The sequence below is a fragment of the Corythoichthys intestinalis genome, chromosome 9 (assembly GCF_030265065.1).
Source record: "Corythoichthys intestinalis isolate RoL2023-P3 chromosome 9, ASM3026506v1, whole genome shotgun sequence".
In the NCBI taxonomy this organism is placed as follows: Eukaryota; Metazoa; Chordata; class Actinopteri; order Syngnathiformes; family Syngnathidae; genus Corythoichthys; species Corythoichthys intestinalis.
Genome location: NC_080403.1, coordinates 52454602 through 52481654, shown reverse-complemented (window position 1 = coordinate 52481654; position 27053 = coordinate 52454602). Strand labels below are relative to the sequence as shown.

The window sequence follows — 27053 nt, the reverse complement described above, 5'->3', positions numbered from 1 at the left end:
CCATCATGCATTTGGGCATGGCTACAGTATCATTTACTGAAAGCTCAACAAATACACTAGATGGCAATATTTAGTCACAATATACAAAGTCACAAGTCTTTCTATCCGTGGATCCCTCTCACAGAAAGAATGTTAATAATGTAAATGCCATCTTGAGGATTTATTGTCATAATAAACAAATACAGTACTTATGTATTTGAGTTTTATTCATTTTTTTCTTAATGCATTGCCAAAATGTATATGATCAGGAAAAATTATCGGGAATGATTGGAATTGAATCGGGAGCAAAAAAAAAAAGCAATCGGATCGGGAAATATCGGGATCGGCAGATACTCAAACTAAAACGATCGGGAGCAAAAAAACATGATCGGAACAACCCTTCTCTTAACCCTATGTGCTGACTCCATTTTGAAAGCTGGAAAAAGGCTTCGAAGCACAAGTTGACAATTCATTCAGGTCGACAGCGATCAAACAGCAAGGCGAAAAAGAAACAGACTCAGGCGGGGAGGCAGGGTCACCCTAGCACACGTCAACAAAAGGTTCGTGAGAAAAATGACAACGCTTAGTTAAACATTCCGTCTTTTGAAGGCTCTCGCTGGGCGGCTGTGGGCAGGAAGAAGGGTGTGTTTGGGTGTTGTTTAAGATTATTGTCTGTTTGTGGATTGGACAGGAGGATTCGGGAGTTACTGTTATCAGGGCAAGGGCAGGATTTATAGTCATAATAAACAAATACAGTACTTATGTACTGTATGTTGAATGTATATATTCGTCCGAGTTTTATTCATTTTTTTCTTAATGCATTGCCAAAATGTATATGATCGGGAAAAATTATCGGGAATGATTGGAATTGATTCGGGATCAAAAAAAGCAATTGGATCGGGAAATATCGGGATTGGCAGATACTCAAATCAAAACGATTGGGATCGGCTCAGGAGCAAAAAAACATGATCAGAACAATCCTAGTAATTTCCCAAATATAACGCGAACCCGTGTATAACGCGCACCCCAACTTTACCTGTAAAATCTAGGGAAAATTCTTGTACCGTGTATAAGCGCACCCTAATTTTAGCACCAATAAATATGAGTCTCATGTCTCGAAGTTATATAAAGTAAGCAGTTGCAGCATTTTTTAATCCTCTTGTCAAATATTTTTTCTAAGAAATAAAATATTAATTTTCTGTGGTAAAATTGCTCACAGTATACGATAATAACTTACACAAAGTAAGGAGTTGTAGCGAGTGTTAACAGACTTCACCAGCGGAACTAATTTTGGCAAGTTGCGTAGTTCCCGGGGGGAAGAGTTTAGTTAAGGGAACAACCGGAAGTAAACAAATGTCCCGTGATTTGCGTGCAAGACGTACGTTGTTACTTTGTGAGTTTCAATGTAAATAAAACAACGCGGCTTGGCTCAGTGGTTCGAAACTCTTCCTCAGACTCCTGTCCTAGCTCGCCACACGGTCAACTTTTATACGAAACGGATCGCCGTTACATTCTCTTCAAGACAACATCGCCATGTGCCGGCATGTTGCAACGATAAGGTAAGAAAAATGAACCGGTAAATAATAAACGAATAGTACAAAAAAACATTTTAATTTTATTAGATGTGAAAAATATCACGAAAACAATGATTTACCACATGAAACTTGATTATTATATCACTGTTGTTCGGATTAGGTGATATTGTGCTGGTCCATGCTTACAATGGAACATGAATCATGATGAATTTTTTTCTGTCTCCGTCCCTGTACCCGTGAATAACGCGTACCCATGATTTTACGAGTAAATTTTGGGAAAAAAAGTGCACAATATATTCAGGAAATTACGGTATGTAGAAAGAAGAACATTGTAGTCATGTACGAAGGGCATTTTGAATAGAAAATGCTCTAAAGGTTCCCGGTACTTGTTCGTTTCCATGGTAACAGCTCATAGTTACTTTGTGTTCACACACGCTAAATGTTTTGGGACTGAGAAAGGCGTGTGCCAGGCTGCCAGCGCAGGTGCACATTCGAGCCGAGTACAGCCACCTATTGAGATGTGCAAGGGAATGTTGATCTGTGCACAGTGGTATGAAAAAGTATCTGGACCGTTTGGAATTTCTCACATTTCTGCATAAAATCACCATCAAATGTGAGAGGAGCTTTGTCAAAATCACACAGATGAAAAAACAGTGTCTGCTTTAACTAAAACCACCCAAACATTTATAGTTTTTCATATTTTAATGTGGATAGCATGCAAACAATGACAGAAGGTGGAAAAATAAGTAAGTGAACCATCACATTTAATACTTTGTGACCACCGTTAGGCAGCAATAACTTCAACCAGATGCTTCCTGAGGCTGCAGATCAGTCTAGTATATCGACCAGGACTAATGTTGGCCCATTCTTCTCTACAAAACTGCTGTAGTTCAGTCAGATTCCTGGGATGTCTGGCATGAATCGCTGTCTTTAGGTCATGCCACAGCATCTCAATTCGGTTCAAGTCTGGACTTTGACTTGGCCACTCCAGAACGTGTATTTTGTTCTTCTGAAACCATTCTGAAGTTGATTTACTTCTGTGTTTTGGATCATTGTCTTATTGAAGGATCCATCCTCTTTTTAGCTTAAATTGCATGACAGACAGCCTCAGGTTTTCCTGCAAAACATCCTGATAAACTTTTGAATTCATTCTTCCTTTAATGATTGCAAGTTGTCCAGGCCCTGAGGCAGCAAAACAGTCCAAAATCATGATGCTCCCTCCGCCGTGCTTCACGGCGGGGATGAGCTGTTGATGTTGGTGAGCTGTTCCATTTTTCCACCACACATGACATTGTGTGTCACTCCCAAACAATTTAACTTTGGTTTCATCAGTCAACAAATATTTTGCCCAAAACTTCTGTGGAGTGTCCAAGTGCCTTTTTGCGAACATTAAACGAGCAACAATGTTTTTTTAGACAGCAGTGGCTTCCTCTGTGAAGTCCTCCAATGAACACCATTCTTGGCCATAGTTTTACATATAGTTGATGTGTGCACAGAGATATTGTGCTGTGCTGTGCCAGTGATTAGCAGACACTCTAGGTTTCTTTTTTTTACGTCATCTTTGGTGGACGGCCAATACTTGGGAGAGAAGCAACAGTGCCAAACTCTCCTTTTGTAGACAACTTTTTTGACTGTCGATTGATGAATATCCAGACTTTTAGAGATGGTTTTGTATCATTTCCCAGCTTTATACAAATCAAAAATCCTTGATCGCAGGTCTTTAGACAGGTCCTTTGACCAAGCCATGATGCACATCAAACAATGCTTCTCATAAAGACAATTCTTACCAGGAGTGTATTTTATAGTGGGCAGGGCAGCTTTAAACCACTCATCAGTGATTGGGCACGCAACTGACTTAAATTGTTTGGTAAAAGTTGGTTTCAGTTGCTCTTTAAGTCTCTTTAGGCAGAGGGTTCACTTAGTTATTTCCCCCCTGCTCTCATTGTTTGCATGCTGTCCTCATTAAAATATGAAAACCCATAAATGTTTGGGTGGTTTTAGTTAAAGCAGACACTGCTTTCACATCTGTGTGATTTTGCCAAAGAGGATATCACATTTTATGGGGATTTTATGACAAATTCCAAAAGGTTCAGATACTTTTTCATACCATTGTATTTACATGAATGAACCTGAGTATTTTTCTTTCATTCTGGAGGGTTCCAGTGATAGGTTGGAACCCCCTACATGTGTGGCCGTTTCATAGCTTTGCCATTCCAAAAGCGGGTAGTCATCACTCCAAGTTGGCAACCATTGTTTGCATCATATTCGTGTTGCACATTTATGCCGTGAGGTGATGTGTTCGTTTAGCATCTTTGGGATGTGTTGTAAGTCCGATTGAGTGTAAAAATGCTTAGTTGCCGCCACGCTTTGTGGCCAAATTGACTGCACGTGTGTTCAGCCTACCTGCGGGTTGTGCGCGCACATCCACGCCCTCCCGCACCTTTGTGTTTATTGCACCGTGGAATTCATTTGTGTTTTTCTGATTATTATGCAGTCAATTTGCAGTTTTACATTGGCATTGATATGCAGTTAACCCTAACCACAAACCCCATAATTCAGATTTTTTTTACATTAGTCCTAATCTTCGAGTTTGCGGGGTTTAATTGGTCGGTTGAGTTGATTTCAACAAATTCCATGCAGTTTGTCAGTAATTTGTTAGTTTCAGGGTTAAGAGCGGCTAAGCTAGCGTGAGTCAATGGTGGTTGAAATCAACTCTATCGACTAATTAAACCTCCGCTAACTGGAAGATTAAGCGTTATGTGAAAAATTCTGAACACATAAAGCTTCTTTTCATTGTATGCCGTTAGCAATTTACCAATCTTTATTAAGCCTTTAGAACTGCAGTGTGTTGTCTCCTCCTGCATGAGGCCTCTCTGTAGTATGTCTCTAACTGAATTCCTTCAGATGTTTAATCAAATTACGCATGTTGAAAGTGCTTCAGCCCTCCCCTTGACAATTTTTGTACGATATGATTTGCAGGTGGCCTGCGGGTTGTTTAACCATTTGTACCGTACAGCGCTGGATGACATATATATTACTTCTGTTCTGTGCATTTAGCCTCCAGGGGCAGTGTGACGCTCACATCCAGGTGTGGATTTGATTGAAAGAAACAAGGAAGGCTGTCACGTCCTGTTTCTAAGGTACTGCCTTCAGGAATCCACGATTCAGTGATCGCAGAATTTATCGCGGATTTCAAAGTCTTCAAAAAAGTCTGCAGAATGGAGGGCGAGGTGCAGAATATTACAATTAACCTGTATTTTTCTTTCTTTTTTTATCAGGAGAAAGCAGCTAAGAGGAAGGGATTATGGGGGCACAAAAAGGAAGGAAGCAGACGAGGTAACCTTTTAGTTTTGGTTAATTTTAGCGACGCCGGTGGACAAAAGTGGTAGTGTTTTCCCTGAAGGAAGACTGCGTTTCCATTGAGGACCTGCGCACACCCGCACAGTGTCGTAAAATCACGATCACTTATTCGTGTGTTTTCTATATTTTCGTGACTATTTACAGTGTAAATTCTCACTGAGGGGGATAAAACTACGCATGAACACGTGTGGAATTATGTACTTACCAAAAATAAATAAATAAATTTAAAAAAACGGTGAAATAACTAAAACTATATATAACAATCTAACTATATATAACAATCTAGTATCTTCATAGTAGCCACCCTTTGCTCTGATGACTTCTCTTGATGAGCACTAAGAGGGAGTGACCTAAAATGGTTTTTGACTTCATGCCTTTTCAGGGTTTATGTGTAAAATTTATTGCTTTATCAATCGGATCTGGATCTTCATTTCTGTTGCATTGAAGGAGGTGTGTCCAAATGTTTGGCCTGTACTGTACCCCAAAGTTAAATACGCTATTGTTTCAATTTGTTTTATTTATTGATTTTTTTTTGTAACAAAAAAAAAAACAAAAAAAATCTACCAAAACATTTTTTTTACCCCCAACAACAGGGGATGCTGTAGCACCCTAAGCACCCGACTTCCCGCGAAACTGGGAACAATCACACACACAGACAGAAAAAGTTCCATTTATATGTACACTGCTAGCCAAAAGTATCGGCACCCCTGCAATTCTGTCAGATAATACTAAATTTATCTCACAAAATGGTTGCAATTACAAATGCTTTGGTAGAAATATCTTCATTTATTTTGTCTGCAATGAAAAAACATAAAAGAGAATGGGAATTTTATTTTTAAATCATTATCATTTTACTAGGGGTGTCAAATGATTAAAATTTTTCATCGAGTTAATTACAGCTCAAAAATTAAATTAATCGCAATTAATCGCAATTAATCGCAATTCAAACCATCTATAAAATATGCCATATTTTTCTGTAAATTATTGTTGGAATGGAAAGATAAGACCGAGATGGATATATACATTCAATATACGGTACATAAGTACTGTATTTCTTTATTATAACAATAAATCAACGAGATGGCATTACCATTATTAACATTCTGTTAAAGCGATCCATGGATAGAAAGACTTGTAGTTCTTAAAAGATTAATAAAAATAATAAAAAATATAAACATATAAATAAATAAAATATATAAATATTTATTAAAAATTATAGAAAATAAAAGATAATAACTAGTACAAGTTATAGAAATTTTATATTAAAACCCCTCTTCATGTTTTCGTTTTAATAAAATTTGTAAAATTTTCAATCAAAAAATAAACTAGTAGCCCGCCATTGTTGATGTCAATAATTACTTACACAATGCTCATGGGTGCTGAAGCCTATAAAATCAGTCGCACCCAAGCGCCAGCAGAGGGCGGCAAAACTCCGAAAAACACAGCAAGTACACCTTTCACTTTGCAGTCCATTTTGCTGTCCTTTCTGTTTGAGCGGGCCATTTGTGCGTTTATTGCGTCAAATATTTTAACGGGATTAATTTAAAAAATTAATTACCGCTCGTTAACGCGGTAATTTTGACACCCCTACATTTTACACAATAATCCAAAAATGGGCCAGACAAAAGTATTGGCACCCCACTGCTGATTTCAATTATTATTAGTAGTAGAAGTTTTTGTTTTGTTTTTATTTTTGTTTTATTTTTATTTATTTTTATTCTATTTGTGATTAAATGCGATCTTTTGTCTTGGTTTTTACGTTTACGCATTGATTTAAATGTGATTTTTTTTTATCTTCATGTGATGTAAAGCACTTTGAATTGCCTTGTGTTGAATTGTGCTATATATATAAATTTGCCTTGCCTTGCCTTTGAAAAATCATGTGATGCTTCTCTAATTTGTGTAATTAAAAGCACCTGTTACTTACCTGTGGCACATAACAGGCGGTGGCAATAACTAAATCACACTTGCAGCCAGTTAAAATGGATTAAAGTTGACTCAACCGCTGTCCTGTGCCCTTGTGTGTACCACAGTGAGCATGGAGGAAAGAAAGAAGACCAAACAACTGTCTGTGGACTTGAGAAGCAAAATTGTGAGGAAGCATGGGCAATCTCAAGGCTACAAGTCCATCTCCAAAGATCTGAATGTTCCTGTGTCTACCGTGCGCAGTGTCATCAGTAAGTGTAAAGCCCATGGCACTGTGGCTAACCTCCCTAGATGTGGACGTAAAAGAAAAATTGACGACAGATTTCAACGAAAGATTGTGCAGATGGTGGATAAAGAACCTCGACCAACATCCAAACAAGTTCAAGCTGTCCTGAAGTCCGAGGGTACAAGAGTCAGTGTCAACCCGTACTATCCATCGATGTCTGAATTAAAAGACATTCTATGGTAGGATACCCAGGAAGACCCCACTTCTGACCCAGAGACATGAAAAAGCCAGGCTGGAGTTTGCCAAAACTTACCTGAGAAAGCCAAAAACGTTTTCTAAGAAGGTTCTCTGGTCAGGTGAGATTAAAGTAGAGCTTTTTTGGGAAAAGGCATCAACAGAGAGTTTACAGGAAAAAAAAACGAGGCCTTCATAGAAAATACATCCCCACAGTAAAACATGGCAGAGGTTCCCTGATGTATAGGGGTTGCTTTCACTGCCTCTGGCACTGGACTACTTGACCGTGTGCATGGCATTATGAAGTTTGAAGACTACCAACAAATTTTGCAGCATAGTGTGGGCCCCAGTGTGAGAAAGCTGGGTCTCCCTCAGAGTTCACGGGTCTTCCAGCAGGACAATGACCCCAAACACACTTCAAAAAGCACTAGAAAATGGTTTGAGAGAAAGCACTGGAGACTTCAAAAGTAGCCAGCAATGAGTTCAGATCTGAATCCCATAGAACACCTGTGGAGCGATCTGAAAATGGCAGTTTGGAGAAGGCACCCTTCAAATCTCAGAGACCTGAAGCAGTTGGCCAAAGAAGAATGGTCTAAAATTCCAGCAGAGCTTTGTAAGAAACTCACTGATGGATACTGCGCAGTTGTTCGCAGTTATTTTGTCTAAAGGTTGTGCTACCAAGTATTAGGCTGAGGGTGCCAATACTTTTTTCAGGCCCTTTTTTGAGTTTTGTGTGAAATGATAATGATATTTTTTTTTTTCATTCTCTTTTGTGTGTTTTTATCGCAAGCAAAATAAATGAAGATATTACTAACAAAACATTTGTAATTGCAATCATTTTCTGGGAGAAATTAAGCATTATCTAACAGAATTGCAGGGGTGCCAATACTTTTGGACAGCAGTGTAAGTATAGCCGATGATTATAGAACACGATATTCTGTAGTCTTGAAAAATCAGTCAAAAAGCTCAAAAGAATTGTTGTACAAAAATTTTAATCACTAAATGTGTGACCTTAGAAATCATCAGACTTCAGATTCGTATCTCAGATGAAACTCAAGCGTAGCTCAGATTTTAGCTCAGAACTAAAGAACAATTCCTATAGAAATGTTGCCCAAATTATTCCTGGCTTTAGTAAATAACAGTTATTTTCAATTGAACAGTCTATGTTAGACTTTTTTAATCTTAAAAAAAAAAGAACATTCTTATAGTTATCTCTGAATACTTTCTTGCTAGTTGATGAAAAGGAATGATTGACAGTTACGTACTGGAGGTGATACTTTTTTTTTTTTTTGGGCGTTGATGTTATCCCTGTATTTCTTTCCCGCTTTTATTTACGAGGAGTAGATCACACGCGCTTGATAATACTTCTTGTGTAGACCAAAATAGACATACATCGCTATTCGAGTGTGTTAAGTTCACTCCGTGTGGATTATATTATCTGTTGGGAATGTTGCTGTGGTGTTTATTTCTGTCATCGATTTTTCTTTGCCACATTATAAGTCTGCATCACCGGGGAAGTGTTTCTCTTTAAGAGTGCATAATTGCATTTGATTGTGCAGCATTTGGGGCTGACCTGAATGTCAAAACGCAATTGTCGAGCGAGAATCCTCAGTACTTCAAAGGATCTGTCATACAAATCGTTTTCGTTGATGATTGTCAACGGGAGGTTGACTTTGATTTTTTTGTTTGTTTGTTTGGGTCGCAGTAGTCGACGGGTTAATTACTCTTTTATACAAATTAGCGTCAAAGAAAAACGGTTGTTAGCAAAGCTAGTGTTTTCGCAAAAATACAGTATTAGCGCTATACTGTGTTGTTGAATGGTGACAGCATTCCAGAGCTATTTAATGACCTGGACACGTTGTGTTTGTTCCTTTGCGCTGTTTAAAAGTCATTTTCCAAATGCGTAGCTCAGCTTGACAGGAGTTGATAACAACAAGAAAATACAGACTGAAGTGTCTTCAAATGGGAGCACAAACACTGATTAATTTTCCTCAAGTGATTATGAAGCTGCCAGAGGATGTCGTTCACTGTGATATCTGTCAAAAAATAAACATTACATTTCCCACAGTGACATGGGCACGTCGCCGTGCCCCTCGTGTGATTTCGCCGTCATTCGCCGCGCAATTTGTCATGAGGAAAACAAAATAAAGCGCAAAGAACCAGACATGTCTCATTAATTCGCTGCTGAAAATAGAAAATTGGAGATAACAACAGAGCCCACTTTCCTATCTGCCACGGTGGGACATGAGCGGAAAAATGAGGCGGGATGGAATACTCTGCTATGGCGCTAATAGCCTGAAGTTTAAAAAAGACTGAAACAGAAACCGACTAAATGACTCGACTGTTTAGCAGAAACGGGGGTTTGTGTCACGTAACAAGGCAACTATCCTCAAAACAAATCCTGAAAATAACTTGAAATAATCTGATGCTAGGCCTACCAGTGGAATTTGATTGGACGTCTATAGCCGTCAATGGCAGAGAATGCTTGAAAGATTCGCATTTATAAAGACGATGAGAGTTGGACATTGACGTTGCATATACAGCGGTCTTCAGGGTTCGAAATGGTCCAATTCTTGCAGCTATATCGTGAAATCTAGACTTTTCAACAATGTAAGTAATTCAAAATTGCCAGTAGATGGCAGCAAAGCTACAGTGGGGAAAATAAGTATTTAGTCAACCACCAATTGTGCAAGTTCTCCTACTTGAAAAGATTAGATAGGCCTGTAATTGTCAACATGGGTAAACCTCAACCATGAGAGACAAAAAAAAACAGAAAATCACATTGTTTGATTTTTAAAGAATTTATTTCCAAATTAGAGTGGAAAATAAGTATATGGTCACTTACAAACAAGCAAGATTTCTGGCTGTCAAAGAGGTCTAACTTCTTCTAACCAGGTCTAACAAGGCTCCACTCGTTACCTGTATTAATGGCACCTGTTTTAACTCATTATCGGTATAAAAGACACCTGACCAAAATCTCAGTCAGTCACACTCCAAACTCCACTATGGCCAAGACCAAAGAGCTGTCGACGGACACCAGAGACAAAATTGTAGACCTGCACCAGGCTGGGAAGACTAAATTTGCAATAGGTAAAACGCTTGGTGTAAAGGAATCAACTGTGGGAGCAACTATTAGAAAATGGAAGACATACAAGACCACTGATAATCTTCCTCGATCTGGGGCTCCATGCAAGATCTCACCCCGTGTCGTCAAAATGATAACAAGAACTGTGAGCAAAAATCCCAGAACCACACGGGGGGACCTAGTGAATGACCTACAGAGTGCTGGGACCACAGTAAAAAAGGCTACTATCAGTAACACAATGCGCCGCCAGGGACTCAATTCCTGCACTGCCAGAAGTGTTAAAAGACTGGAAAATACATTTGTGTATGAGAGAGGAGCGCAACCCGGTTGTCACACTATTTTTTTAGAGCAAGAAGGGAAGATAGATAGTTCGTTGCTGCTTGTCTTTTAGATGTCCAGCAGTAGTTTTTAGGCATGTCAGTTGAAAAATGTCCTGAGTGTGTTGCTAACACCCGTGTGCATCTAAAAGAGGTGAGTACACGGACCCTCTTGTACTGTTTAGCCTTTACTGTTGTTGTTTTTGAGGTGTTAATAGTTAGCGCCGAGCGCTAAGCTAATAAGCTAATTCACTAATGTGTATTTCATATGCAGAACGTGTAAAACCACGATTAAGTACAGCAGTAACACTACAAACATGCGAAATAGCACAGAATTCTGTGAAAACAAAGTATATTGGTTAAAAGAAGTCTTATTTCTAAAGACACTTTGTTTCCAGAAAATGTAGAATTCATTCCACCTGTGTAAATTTTATTGTATTGTTGAGAGCAAAAAGTACTTCCTTTAAAATGGTTAATGTTTTTGCACTTTCTTGTAAAATAAATAAATAAATAAAATAAAGATGCAGCTTAAGGGCAGCTTTTTGTTGTATGGGAATGTTTCCATCGTTCCTGTTGAATCATTAGGATATTTTAAATAAATAATGGACATAAATTTGTTTGGCTACTGTATTAAGTAGTAATGTACGATGCATCGATAACTGCGATAATAGCGATAAATAATCGGATCGTAGCACCCTGAATCGTAATCGAATCGTGGGGTGCCTAAGATGGCACACCCCTACTACCCAGCATGCATATGCACTGCTGCGACCCTCGTGCGCGCACCTGTCAATAAACCTTGCAACTAATTACTGACATTCTTCCTTGTCTGCTATGTGGTCCTATTCCCAGCAAACCCTAACACCAACAGCACCACATCATCTGCAAAAAGCAGAGATGCAATGCTTATGCCACCGAACTAGACCCTCTCAATGTGTTGAGTGTGTCTAGAAATTCTGTCCATAAAAGCTATGAACATAATCAGGTGACAAAGGGCAACCTTGGCGGAGTCTAACCCTCACTGGGAACATATTTGACTTACTCCCAAGAATGCGGACCAAAACCTGACACCAGTCGTACAGGGACCAAGCAGTGGTAGGGGCCAAAGAGATCGGGTACGTGGTGAGTTTGGTGGCAGCCAAAACCAGCGGCCTTGGTGGTCCGACCCCCAGCTACAGAAGCTAACTCTATAAGGCAGGGGTCAGCAACCCTGGTCCTCGAGTGCCACTATCCAGCTTGTTTTCCATGTCTCCCTCTTTTAACACACCTGTATCAAATAATCATGATCGTTATCAGGCTCCTGCAGAGCTTGCTGATGAGCTGATCATTTGATTCAGGTGTGTCAAAGGAGGGAGACATGAAAAACAAGCTGGATAGTGGCACTCGAGGACCAGGGTTGCTGACCCCTGCTATAAGGTGACAAATACGCTTTTTTAAAATTTCCAATTTATTTATAATTTATTTGTTTTGCAATATGTAATTGGGCTGAGGGACAGATTAATTGAATTATAATGTATTGCTTTGCAGACGTCCCTCTCGACATACGAACATTTCGACACACTAACCAGGTCCTGCAACGACTTTTAATTGTCGAGGTACCACTGTACCATTTTTGGTCAAATTAGTCTCACAACCATTCATCGGGTGTCAAAATGATTCATTTGATCATCGATCAGTTGTTGATTATTCGATTGACCATGATAATCTCGAGTTGGCAGACTTAACACAAGAACTGCCAAAGGTGGATCAGTTGATACAAATCACTTTTATAACCAGAGAAGGGTCATCTGACTCTAATCAGCATATCTTTTGTGAGCACTGAGGTCCTCATGAGTCATTCCCATTCACACTCGCAAAACCACAGGGTTGGATTGCTCCAATTAGCATCTTGAGTGTTTGCAGTGCAGGGCTGCCTTGGCTTTGTCGGACAGTGGACCGCTTAGGCAGGCAATCGGGCGGACAACCTTTTAACAGTATATACCAGGGGTCCCCAAACTTTTTCCTGTTAGGGCCACATAACTTTTCCCTTATCGGATGAGGGGCCGGGGTCAGTTTGTAACAAAAAAGGTGTGACGATTGCAGGAGTGCCTAACTTTATTTTAAAAATTGTTTTTCAGAAAGTCACAATCAAATAATCCTTTCTGGTTTCTTCACGGAACAAAAGTAAACTAGGCCTGCAAGCAGGACTGAACGGGCCCTCGCAATCTAGCGCAACTCGGACGTCACGCAACTCGGACTGTGTGCAGGTCAGGGTGGTGGCAGATCCTCCTCTCTAATCATCTCATTAGAACCTAACATGCTCGAAAGTCGCCTATTTACATTCCCACACCCAAGAGATAAAAACCCCTATTGGAGAGAGTACTACAAAAAAGGAGCCACTACTGAGCTGTGCAGCCAAGCCCTTATTCAAAACCAAAATTAATCTTCTAACTGGGCCAATTCGACCAAGTGTGCCAACTATTGTGGCTCTATAAGCTCCCTGAGTCTCTGAAAAAAAATATTTCCTTTAAATGGCGAACAAAGGGTCGTCACGGCAACAGACAGAGACACGTGGACATGGGCCGTAAAAAAGTATTTTAATAGGTCTTGAAACTACAATGACCAACATGAAAAGAACTGGACATGTTTTGGAAAAACGAGTGACTTTCTATCGCCACTAGTTGGCGCTGTAGGGTTGATGCAAATGACCCCTACAAGGCCCTTCAGGGTATGACTCTCAACAAGCACGGGAAGTTTGGCGCAGATATCTTGTATATCTGCCGAGTTATGACTGTTCAAAGTTTTTGGAGAGAAAAATTGTTGACAGTCATTTTCACTTTCCTGTTTGGACCCCTCCGCTTCAACGAAACTTCAATATTTTTCATCTGGCACCTGAAGACAGGTCTTAAGGTTTCCCTTATGCAGGTTTGAGGTAGATTGATTTTTTTCCCTTTAGAGGAGGAGTGTGTCCCGTAAAAAAGGGCATTTCCTGTTCCCACTAGGAGGCGCCAGGCACAAATGGTAAATTTTCAATCCAGTCCTGCTCAGGCTGGTATACCTCACACACATGCCAGATTTAAAATAGATTGAACGTTGTATGAGGGAGTTATCAGTCATTTTCCGAATTCGGTGTTTTGGCGAAAAAATGGAAGAATTTGGCGCCCCGCCCAGGTCAGGCCCGTGAATGAAAACACACCATTTTTATAACTTAAGATTTCATATGCCTCATGAACAGTCTCACCAATTTTGAGAATGATCAAACTAATTCCCTAGGTGCCAAGGTGTAAAATGTGCACACTGTAAATCGATAAAAAGTTCACATTCAATCCAAAATACCCGATTTCCTGTAGGATTTGGAATGTGTGTGCAAGAGACTTTTTGGAGCAGTTTTGCACAAAGTTTTGACTCTCCAAATTTCATCACTCTATGTTAGAAAAACCTAAATGGAGAGGCCTTTTTGAAAATTTCAAGGGGGCGCCACTGAGCCATTTTGTTAAATTGTTTCGTAACGTTGCAAGATTATCGAACGTTATCCAAAGCCGCATGTATGTGCAAATTTTGGTGAGTTTTTATGCATATTCAAGCCTCCAAATGTAAACTCTTACTATGAACCCATGAAAATTTCACATTCGATCCAAAATACCCGATTTCCTGTTGGATTTGGAATATGGGTGCAAGAGACTTTTTGGAGCAGTTTTGCATAAGGTATCTACTCCCCAAATTTCCTTGCTCTATGTTGAAAAAACCCAATAGGAAAGGCCTTTTTTAAAACTTCTTTCTGTCGCCACTAGTTGGCACTGTAGAGTTGATGCAAATGACCCCTACAAGAACCTTCAGGGTATGACTCTCAACAAACACGGAAAGTTTGGCGCAGATATGTTGCATATCTGCCGAGTTATGACTGTTCAAAATTTTTGGCGAGACAAATTGTTGACGGTCATTTTCACTTCCAGTTTGGACCTCTCCGCTTCAACGAAACCTCAATATTTTTCATCAGGGACCTGAACACATGTCTTGAGGCTCCCCTGAAACAGGTTTGAGGTCAATAGATTTTTTTCCCTTGGAGGAGGAGCCTGTCTCGTAAAGAAGGCCATTTCCTGTTCCCACTAGGGGGCGCCAGGCCTAATGGGTAATATTTCAATGCAGTCGTGTTCAGGCTGGGATATCTCATATACATGCTAGAAATGAAAAAGATTGAACGTTGTATCACGGAGTTTTTAATCATTTTCTGAATTTGGTATTTTGCCCAAAAATGGCCGACTTTGGGACCACGCCCAGGTCAGACCCTTGAGTGAAAACTCACCGTTTTGAAAACTTAAGATCTCATATGTCTCCTGAATAGTCTGACCAATTTTGAAGACGATCCAACTATTTTCTTCAGCGACAAGGTCTCAAATGTAAATCGATAAAATTTCACATTTGATCCAAAATTTCCGGCTTCCTGTTGGGTTTGGAATATGGGTGCAAGAGACTTTTTGGAGCAGTTTTGCACAATGTATCGACTCGCCAAATTTCATCGTTCTACGTTGAAAAAACCTAATAGGAAAGGCCTTTTTGAAAATTTCAAGGGGGCGCCACTGAGCCATTTTGTTAAATTTTTTTGTAGATTATCAAAATTTACGCAAAGTTGCATGTATGTGCAAATTTTGGTGAGTTTTCGTGCATGTTCAAGCCTCCAAATGTAAACTCCAACTGTGAACCGATAAAAATTTCACATTTGATCCAAAATATCCGATTTCCTGTTGGATTTGGAATATGGGTGCAAGAGGCTTTTTTGAACAGTTAGGCATAAGGTATCTACTCCCCAAATTTCATTGCTCTACGTTGAAAACCTGAGAGGAGAGGCCTTTTTGAAAATTTTAAGGGTCAAGGGGGCGCCACTGAGCCATTTTTTGACATTTTTTCAAAACGACGCAAGATTATCGAAATTTACGCAAAGCCGCACGTATGTGCAAATTTTGGTGACTTTTCGTGCATGTTCAGGCCTCCAAATTGGCCATTTTCATTTGCCCTGAAAAAAGAATAATAATAATAATAATAACTAGGCCTGCAAGCAGGACTGAACGGGCCCTCGCAATCTAGCGCAACTCGGACGTCACGCAACTCGGACTGTGTGCAGGTCAGGGTGGTGGCAGATCCTCCTCTCTAATCATCTCATTAGAACCTAACATGCTCGAAAGTCGCCTATTTACATTCCCACACCCAAGAGATAAAAACCCCTATTGGAGAGAGTACTACAAAAAAGGAGCCACTACTGAGCTGTGCAGCCAAGCCCTTATTCAAAACCAAAATTAATCTTCTAACTGGGCCAATTCGACCAAGTGTGCCAACTATTGTGGCTCTATAAGCTCCCTGAGTCTCTGAAAAAAAATATTTCCTTTAAATGGCGAACAAAGGGTCGTCACGGCAACAGACAGAGACACGTGGACATGGGCCGTAAAAAAGTATTTTAATAGGTCTTGAAACTACAATGACCAACATGAAAAGAACTGGACATGTTTTGGAAAAACGAGTGACTTTCTATCGCCACTAGTTGGCGCTGTAGGGTTGATGCAAATGACCCCTACAAGGCCCTTCAGGGTATGACTCTCAACAAGCACGGGAAGTTTGGCGCAGATATCTTGTATATCTGCCGAGTTCTGACTGTTCAAAGTTTTTGGAGAGAAAAATTGTTGACAGTCATTTTCACTTTCCTGTTTGGACCCCTCCGCTTCAACGAAACTTCAATATTTTTCATCAGGCACCTGAAGACAGGTCTTAAGGTTTCCCTTATGCAGGTTTGAGGTAGATTGATTTTTTCCCTTTAGAGGAGGAGTGTGTCCCGTAAAAAAGGGCATTTCCTGTTCCCACTAGGAGGCGCCAGGCACAAATGGTAAATTTTCAATCCAGTCCTGCTCAGGCTGGTATACCTCACACACATGCCAGATTTAAAATAGATTGAACGTTGTATGAGGGAGTTATCAGTCATTTTCCGAATTCGGTGTTTTGCCGAAAAAATGGAAGAATTTGGCGCCCCGCCCAGGTCAGGCCCGTGAATGAAAACACACCATTTTTATAACTTAAGATTTCATATGCCTCATGAACAGTCTCACCAATTTTGAGAATGATCAAACTAATTCCCTAGGTGCCAAGGTGTAAAATGTGCACACTGTAAATCGATAAAAAGTTCACATTCAATCCAAAATACCCGATTTCCTGTAGGATTTAGAATGTGTGTGCAAGAGACTTTTTGGAGCAGTTTTGCACAAAGTTTTGACTCTCCAAATTTCATCACTCTATGTTAGAAAAACCTAAATGGAGAGGCCTTTTTGAAAATTTCAAGGGGGCGCCACTGAGCCATTTTCTTAAATTGTTTCGTAACGTTGCAAGATTATCGAACGTTATCCAAAGCCGCATGTATGTGCAAATTTTGGTGAGTTTTTATGCATATTCAAGCCTCCAAATGTAAACTCTTACTGTGAACCCATGAAAATTTCACATTCGATCCAAAATACCCGATTTCCTGTTGGATTTGGAATATGGGTGCAAGAGACTTTTTGGAGCAGTTTTGCATAAGGTATCTACTCCCCAAATTTCCTTGCTCCATGTTGAAAAAACCCAATAGGAAAGGCCTTTTTTAAAACTTCTTTCTGTTGCAACTAGTTGGCACTGTAGAGTTGATGCAAATGACCCCTACAAGAACCTTCAGGGTATGACTCTCAACAAACACGGAAAGTTTGGCGCAGATATGTTGCATATCTGCCGAGTTATGACTGTTCAAAATTTTTGGCGAGACAAATTGTTGACGGTCATTTTCACTTCCAGTTTGGACCTCTCCGCTTCAACGAAACCTCAATATTTTTCATCAGGGACCTGAACACATGTCTTGAGGCTCCCCTGAAACAGGTTTGAGGTCAATAGATTTTTTTCCCTTGGAGGAGGAGCCGGTCTCGTAAAGAAGGCCATTTCCTGTTCCCACTAGGGGGCGCCAGGCCTAATGGGTAATATTTCAATGCAGTCGTGTTCAGGCTGGGATATCTCATATACATGCTAGAAATGAAAAAGATTGAACGTTGTATCACGGAGTTTTTAATCATTTTCTGAATTTGGTATTTTGCCCAAAAATGGCCGACTTTGGGACCACGCCCAGGTCAGACCCTTGAGTGAAAACTCACCATTTTGAAAACTTAAGATCTCATATGTCTCCTGAATAGTCTGACCAATTTTGAAGACGATCCAACTATTTTCTTCAGCGACAAGGTCTCAAATGTAAATCGATAAAATTTCACATTTGATCCAAAATTTCCGGCTTCCTGTTGGGTTTGGAATATGGGTGCAAGAGACTTTTTGGAGCAGTTTTGCACAATGTATCGACTCGCCAAATTTCATCGTTCTACGTTGAAAAAACCTAATAGGAAAGGCCTTTTTGAAAATTTCAAGGGGGCGCCACTGAGCCATTTTGTTAAATTTTTTTGTAGATTATCAAAATTTACGCAAAGTTGCATGTATGTGCAAATTTTGGTGAGTTTTCGTGCATGTTCAGGCCTCCAAATGTAAACTCCAACTGTGAACCGATAAAAATTTCACATTTGATCCAAAATATCCGATTTCCTGTTGGATTTGGAATATGGGTGCAAGAGGCTTTTTTGAACAGTTAGGCATAAGGTATCTACTCCCCAAATTTCATTGCTCTACGTTGAAAACCTGAGAGGAGAGGCCTTTTTGAAAATTTTAAGGGTCAAGGGGGCGCCACTGAGCCATTTTTTGACATTTTTTCAAAACGACACAAGATTATCGAAATTTACGCAAAGCCGCACGTATGTGCAAATTTTGGTGACTTTTCGTGCATGTTCAGGCCTCCAAATTGGCCATTTTCATTTGCCCTGAAAAAAGAATAATAATAATAATAATAATAATAATAATAATCCTTTGCAAAACAATAGGGCCTTCGCACGTCTAGTGCTCGGGCCCTAATAATAATAATCCTTTGCAAAACAATAGGGCCTTCGCACGTCTAGTGCTCGGGCCCTAATAATAATAATAATAATAATAATCCTTTGCAAAACAATAGGGCCTTCGCACGCTCAGTGCTCGGGCCCTAATAATATAATATAATATAATATAATATAATATAATAATAACAGTATTAATTAAACGGATAATAACCAAATAACCCTCTCTGGGTTCTTCACAGAAAAAAAGCCAGGAAATAAATAACACTATTGGGAAAAAAAAAAAAATTAAAATGGTCTCTGGTATTGTTCAGGGGGCCGGACCAAATGTGGAGGTGGGCCGTATACGGCCCGCGGGCCGTAGTTTGGGGATCCCTCGTATATACTGTTTACCGAAGCTTGTGTTTGCTGTGACAAAACAGCTGTTTGAGCTGCTGTGGAAAGTTCTTTGGTCATTGTGTGCTTCACCATAATAAACTGTGAACCTTGACAACTGAATGTAGGACTTGTCAAGACAAGTAAAGTTGCTTGTTGGGATTTGTCCTAGATGTTCTAACACTCAATTTTCTAAAATGTAGACAGTCTGGTTTAGCTGCAGCTCTGGATGCGAGTCTAGTTTCATACCACATGGCCCTCTCATCATTTTTACACGGACCCAGGAGTTAACAAGTCTGGATTTGCAAATGTTCAAGATGCTAATTGCAGCTATCCAGAGTGAAACACCCCCTTCACACCTAGGCTGCTTGATTGCTTGTTTGAGTGGTCGATTGTTTGACAAAGCAAAGAAGTCAGTTTGGTATTGGGGTCATTTGATACCTTTCTGGTATTTCTTTACAGCCAAAAAAACCCCTGGACTTCCAGTGTTAAAGGCCCTTGGAAAGGAAACCATGACAACAATATGGCTTGTGGCAAAAATGCATTCAGCTGGATTCAGATTGCAGGCATGTGGTTCCAATCAGATTCCTCCTCTGATCTGATTTTTAGGGCTGACTGTTCACAGAATTTTTCGCAAGTGTAAATCAGATCTAGGCCTATTGAGACTAGGCCACATTATTGACACACCTGACAGGTTGCTGTGGCAACAAAGGCGTCATCCAGCATACACTAATGTCACGGACAGCCAAAACCCATCTGAGCTGTTCAAACTGAGAAGCGTCTTGCCCGTATTTGATACGAAGCTACCTTCCGGATTTTGTGTCAATCCAACACACAAAACCCCCATTTCTATGCTCTGTGACTTTTCAGACTACAAAAGAGCCACCCAGTTGCAATCTGGATGAGCTAAAAATCTGATTTCGGCTGCCACTCTGAACAAGGCCTATGACACCCCTGACTTGGTACATCTGCATATGGCGGAAAACACAGACAAGACTGAAAAAGCAGTTTCTGTTCTTGCACTAATCTTTAAAAGAAACTGCTGTATTTTAAGCCAAAACAACTGTTGTGTTTGATAGAACAATATGTCTATATGTTGCCATAGCAGATTCATGGCGCATAAAGCACCAAACTATTTTTAATCTGTCAGTTTTACCCTGGAAACTCCCGTTTACAGACGTCGCGCGACAGGTAATTAATTATATTTAACTTTTGTTATTACTTATTTGTTCCCAGAAACGTATAAATACGTTCTATTTTTAATTGCTTCAGTGTCCCAAAAATGTATTTAACATCTTTTGGTTTTTTTTTTTTTTTTTTTTTTTTTTTTGTACAAGAGGCATCTATAGGTTCCGATTTATCTAAAATATAATGCACAAAGCTCGAAACCCATTTTAAAGCAATAAAACTGGTCACTGGAGGTCAGTAGCGCAACTGGTAAGAACCCATCTCCTCATCTCGGGCCAAGAAAGGAAGTGAAGAAAAATAGTCAGGAAACGGAAGTTGGAGGGATCTTTTGAAGACGCGTGAGAATTTGAGAAAAATGTGGGGAACGATCGGGGAAAAAAAGGCAAACGACACTGGGGGAGTGTTTTGAAAAGAAAACGAAACCATCGTCAAAGAAGGATTAAAAAAAATCTTGATGAGACAGACGGTGACGTCCACAGCAGCGTCAGGTTCCACATGCGTTCTGCGGAGCTCACGTTGCGTTACTCCTTAACCCGAGGTTGAAACCAACGATGAAGATGATGAAAAATGTGAGACCGATCTTGATCCGGACTCATCAGATTACTGGGAGCCACCTCATTCAGCCGGGAGCAGCTGAGAGCCGTCCCCGTTGTTATGTGCGCAAATAGTTCAACAGTTCAATAATTATGTGTAAACAAATTGTTACTTTGCTCTATTTGTCTTGTTCTTTGTCTTATTTTCTAAAAAGACAACATTACTCAGATGTTTGGGATGTAACTAAAGCAAAAAATAGCTGTGTATAAGTCAAAATTATATTTGAAATGTATGCTTTCACAAAAAGCTCAATTTCTCCGTTTTTTCATCAGAAATTGGAAAATTGCGCAAACTAAGCTATTTTCTAATGCTGATTTCTAAAGAATGGAAAAACATATGAACTAACTTTTTTTCTGCTGAAAGAAGAGAGTCCAATCTTTCTTTTGGTGGGTTCCATGTTTATATAGCAATAGAAAAGAATTTTCTGTGGGCCTTGCAACATGAGTCAAAATCCAGTAAAACGGCCGGGAGCGAAGGGCCTTGCTCCGGTGAAAATGGCTGGGAGTGAATGAGTTAATGAACGTAGAATCATTAATTAATGTCTAATATTTCGTTTAAAAAAAATAAAACAACTTTAAAAAATTATTCACTCGCATACTTTAAACTGTTAAACAAATGACGTCACAATGAAAAAAATGGTGTCTGTAAAAAAAGTCACGGATATCTACCTCATAACTATTGCTTAATTGTATTTTTTTTTTTGTTACTGTCGCATTTTCTCCGATATGTTAGATGATACATAATCGATCCAAACAAAGAAAAATTGACAAAAAAAAAAAAAAAAAAAAAGAAAATCTCGACCACTCCTTGATTTGTCTGCATCGCGACCCTTGTTATATTACCATGTTTCACCCATAAAATCCCCGCAAAAATCCAGCTGTGGCCATTCACAGCTGTGTCTTGACAGTCCGTGATACGTGCTACATGGAGTTTTTGGATCGAAACAAGGTAAGTACGTGATAATATCTCGTTAAAGTCATGGCGTCTGGAATTCTGCTCTCGCGTGCTCTCACCTCCAGATAGGGTTTTCCTGTTTAAAAAACACATTTTTTTATTTTTTATTTTTTTAAATGCCCTCCTGTTCAAAATGTTTCTTTCCCCAGAAAATTGAGATTATAAGCTTTCCAATGATGTATCACACATGCATATCGGATGAAGGGAATAGTTACCTTACTCGCACACACCATATAACTGTTTGCATTACTCTAACACACAGAATATAATCAATCAGGGAATAGTATAGTTTCTCATATGTACTGTAGGACTGTTTGTACTACTCTAACACACCTAATATAAAATAAGTAGCACTTACACCATAGTTTAATGAAAAGAAGCAGAATAGATACACAAAGCCATCTAATCACAGAAGCCCAATGTGTGCGTCACAAGCAAGATTGACGCACCAACTCTCGCAATCAGTTCTCCCGGCCACTCCAGGACAAAGAGCAGGGCGCTCTGTCCTAAAACAAGTAGCATCTCGCCCAGCCAGGATAACAAGTTGATAGCGGGCGCTTGGGACGTCAAGACCGGCGTCGGTCGCTGTGGCAACCACGTCCCAGCCACGAAGGATGACGCATGAACCTAACCGGCCACAGAGGGATGATCCAAAGACAACACCCAGCCACACCTTTGGCCCGGCCCACTCCACCGCAGCTTTCAAAAAGACTGAAGATTTCTATGTAGCCGTTGTTTTGACGACCCTGGATCCAGAATTGTCCCTCCGTCGCCTGTTTTGCCTTGTTTTTTGACAACTGTCAACGAATAAATTGTCAACCTGTTTTCGGTGAGCCTTCTTCAGACTTGACTGAACATGGAGTCAGTACAAAGGGTTAACACAGGTGGGGAACGCACGGAATCTTGGCTCCTCACGGGAGTGGTCTCAGCGGAGCACGGGGGGCGTGGCAATTCCATCATGGACAATTTTGAAAATTGACCAAATTGGGGGTCTGAGAGCGGAACTTCAAGTCACCTGAGTGTTTTTCACCATATTTTGAATACCTCACTATTGCTATGCGAAGAAGTAATGAAATTACTAGCGAGAAAACAAACACAACACTGATTAAAGCACTTAACTCAAATACCGTTAATAACATAATTTGCTTGAAATTTAGCCGTGACATGATTCACTTGATTTTTGCCACTGGTTTAAGATTAACACTTGCTATTTACTCTATTATGACAAGCGCATTACTCTCACTTCTGCTGATTTGAAGCAAAACTAAACACTCTCCATTTATTTTCACTTGAACAAGAGCAGCAGTGGCTTCCCAACACGCTGAATAAGACTGCAGGGTGATGGTAATAAACAGTGAGGGCCGCCTCTCGCTATGATATTCCTTTCACTGTTATTGAAACGTCCAATCGAGGAATTCAACCAGCCGGGCCGCCGCGATGTCTATCTTGTTGATTGTCGTTGTCGTTATCAACATTCGCTATTGTTTTGTTTGGCTGTAAAATGCAGCCCGCGCGAGTCGATGTGTTTGTAGTTGTACGTTACAGTCAGCAGATATTAAACTCGCGCCTCTCACAAGGGTCAAGGGACGATGGTGACCACACCGTGAGCTGTCTTCCCTTCATTCTCACAGCAGCTGCAGCTTTAATGGTATTTTCTGCAGTGAGGGTTGCTGCATTGTCTTGCATGATAATTATTTTACTGCGGAAGGCGCCTCTCAAAACAGCGGCGGTTCAGAAAAGATGGTGGCCACACCGTGAGTTTATCCTTTCTTCACAGTAAGTTTCCACCCATAGCAGCTGCTGCTTCAGTAGTTATTGTTACTGTTGGCTAGGTAGAACAGTTATTATTAGAATGTAAAGAAAAGCCATCGGGTGTAGATAATATTGATCCAATATTGTTGAAACTTGCTGCAAGCCTCATTCATTGGGGGAGTTTGACATTTGGGGCAGGGGGGGCACAACATGTTGATGACCCCGAAACGCAGTTTTAGCAATAAAACTAACTTACAAGAATATTTATAACAATAAGTTGACAATGAGCGTTTTTTGTTTCCCACGATTCTTAAGGGGAATTCCAAATCAGGCTGCCTAGGCAATACCTTTCTCCAAGATCGTCATCCATTGAATACGATACGCCCGCTGGTGTCGTGCCAATGTAGTTACCCCAGTCAAAAATTGTATCCTCTGGGCTGAGCCTTATGGAGGTTGATTTGTGTCTTTTATTATTCATGAAGAAAAGTTGCTTCAATCGAAATGTATATTTTCAACCAAAAAAAAAAGTCCAATCAAAAAAAAAAAAAAAAGTGTTTGAATGCAAAAATAATTTGAAACTCAAATAAAACCATGTGAAAGCTATTTTTCTTTGATTTTTTTTTTTTTTTTTTTTTTTTTTTTTTTTGGATATCGTTTTTTAAATTTTTTTTTATGTTGATTTGTGTTTGGGCTATATTTTGGCTAGGACATTTTTGTCTTTATTATTCAATCAAAAATTAAGTTGCTTCAAAAAATATATATTTTCGATAAGAAAAAACACTTCAATCAAAAAAAAAAAAAAAAGAATTTTTAATCATACAAAAAGTTATTGAATGAGAAAAATATTTGAGATTGAAATATTTGCATTTGAACACTTAATTTTTCATTGAAAAAGTTTTCTTTGATTGAAGGAATCCTTTTTGTGTTTGGGCCATACTTTGGGGAGGAAATTTGTGTCTAAATCATTCAATGCCCCAAAAAAGTTGCTTCAATCAAAAAAAAAAAAAAAAAAATATATATATATATATATCCATATATATATATATATATTTTTTTTTTTTTCAATCTAAGAAAAAAATCATTTGAAAAATAAAATTGCCCTTCCCTAATTTAAAAAAAACAACAAATAATTACTATATGCAAAGGAAATGACCATCTAAGTTGCTGATCTTATCGAAAAATAATTTTGACCCATTATAAAAATATATTTTTTGTTCATTTCATTCATTTTTTTTCTGCAGTTTTATTGCTTTACAACTTATATATATATATAATATATATATATATATATATATATATATATATATATATATATATATATATATATATATATATATATATATATATATACATATATATATATATATATATATATATAGGAAAGTCAATTTCATGCAATGACACTTTTCGGCCACCATGGGGGGAGGGGGGCTGTCCCCCCTTAAAATCCGCTTATGGCCTCATTGCAGTTCCTATTACTCACATTTTAAACAAAACTTTTAATAAGGGAGTCTATCCAAATGCTTGGAAAACAGCTAAAATTATGCCATTACCAAAAAGTGCAGCTGTACCTATCTGTGGTCCTAACAGTAGACCGGTCAGTCTATTACCTGCGCTAGGTAAAATTATGGAAAGGATAGTTTTTGACCAAATTCAAGAATATTTCTCAGTTAATAATTTAAACACAGATTTCCAACATGTGTACAGAACACGCCATTCAACCACTACAGCTATGGCCCAGATGACAAATGATTGGATGACGGCATTAGATAACAGAAGGCTGGCAGGAGCGGTACTGCTGGATTTTAGCTCAGCTTTTGATCTTATTGATCACAACCTCCTGTTAAAAAAATGCAATTTTATGGCTTCTGTCAAGCAGCACTACTCTGGCTTAAGAATTATCTAGAAAACAGGAGGCAACCTGTCTTTTTTAATGGGAGCTTATCAGCTAGGAAAAATGTTCCCTGTGGTATACCACAGGGAAGCTGCCAAGGACCACTCCTGTTTTCTACAGTGGGGCAATAAGTACTTAGTCAACCACTAATTGTGCACGTTTTCCCACTTGAAAATATTAGACAGGCCTGTAACTGTCAACATGGGTAAACCTCAACCATGAGAGGCAGAATGTGGAAAAAAAAAAAAACCCTGAAAATCACTTTGTTTGATTTTTAAAGAATTTATTTGCAAATCATGGTGGAAAATATTTGGTCAATACCATAAGTTCATCTCAATACTTTGTTATGTACCCTTTGTTGGCAATAACGGAGGCCAAACGTTTTCTGTAACTCTTCACAAGCTTTTCACACTGTTGCTGGTATTTGGCCCATTCCTCCATGCAGATCTCCTGTAGAGCAGTGATGTTTTGGGGCTGTCGTTGCGCAACACGGACTTTCAACTCCCTCCACAGATATTCTATGGGGTTGAGATCTGGAGACTGACTAGGCCACTCCAGGACCTTGAAATGCTTCTTACGAAGCCACTACTTTGTTGCCCTGGCTGTGTGTTTGGGATCATTGCCATGCTGAAAGACCCAGCCACGCCCTTGCTGATGGAAGGAGATTTTCCCTCAAAATCTCTCGATACATGGCCCCATTCATTCTTTCCTTTACACAGATCAGTCGTCCTGGTCCCTTTGCAGAAAAAAACAGTCCCAAAGCATGATGTTTCCACCTCCATGCTTCACAGTGGGTATGGTATTCTTCGGATGCATTCAGTATTCTTTCTCTTCCAAACACGAGAACCTGTGTTTCTACCATAAAGTTTGTATTTACTATTTTGGTTTCATCTGACCATAACACATTCTCCCAGTCCTCTTCTGGATCATCCAAATGCTCTCTAGCGAACCGCAGACGGGCCTGGACGTGTACTTTCTTCAGCAGGGGGACACGTCTGGCAGTGCAGGATTTGAGTCCCTGGCAGCACATTGTGTTACTGATAGTAGCCTTTGTTACTGTGGTCCCAGCTCTCTGTAGGTCATTCGCTAGGTCCCCCCGTGTGGTTGTGGGATTTTTGCTCACCGTTCTTGTTATCATTTTGACGCCACGGGATGAGATCTTGCATGGAGCCCCAGATTGAGGGAGATTATCAGTGGTCTTGTATGTCTTCCATTTTCTAAAAATTGCTCCCACAGTTGATTTCTTTACACCAAGCGTTTTACCTATTGCAGATTCAGTATTCCCAGCCTGGTGCAGGTCTACAATTTTGTCCCTGGTGTCCTTCGACAGCTCTTTGGTCTTGGCCATAGTTGAGTTTGGAGTGTGACTGACTGAGTTTGTGGACAGGTGTCTTTTATACCGATAATGAGTTAAAACAGGTGCCATTAATACAGGTAACGAGTGGAGCCTCGTTAGAAGAAGTTAGACCTCTTTGACAGCCAGAAATCTTGCTTGTTTGTAAGTGACCAAATACTTATTTTCCACCCTAATTTGGAAATAAATTCTTTAAAAATCAAACGATGTGGGTTTTTTCCCACCACATTCTGTCTGTCATGGTTGAGGTTTACCTATGTTGACAATTACATTCTTCTCTAATCTTTTCAAGTTGGAAAACTTGCACAATTGGTGGTTGACTAAATACTTATTTGCCCCACTGTACGTACTGAACGTAAAAATGCCAATG

The 27053-nt window shown here is 39.6% G+C and overlaps 1 protein-coding gene and 1 long non-coding RNA gene across 3 annotated transcripts in view; one reads left to right on the top strand and one right to left on the bottom strand.

Moving 5' to 3' along the window:
• The window catches only part of igsf21a (immunoglobin superfamily, member 21a), a 623523-nt gene that overhangs the window by 98866 nt on the left and 497604 nt on the right, over nucleotides 1-27053 (bottom strand). The window lies entirely within an intron of this gene.
• Nucleotides 1319-8102, top strand: LOC130922386 (uncharacterized). Its single transcript, XR_009064499.1, has 4 exons — nucleotides 1319-1538; nucleotides 4572-4654; nucleotides 4793-4850; nucleotides 6908-8102. It is a non-coding gene; the product is annotated as an uncharacterized LOC130922386 (long non-coding RNA).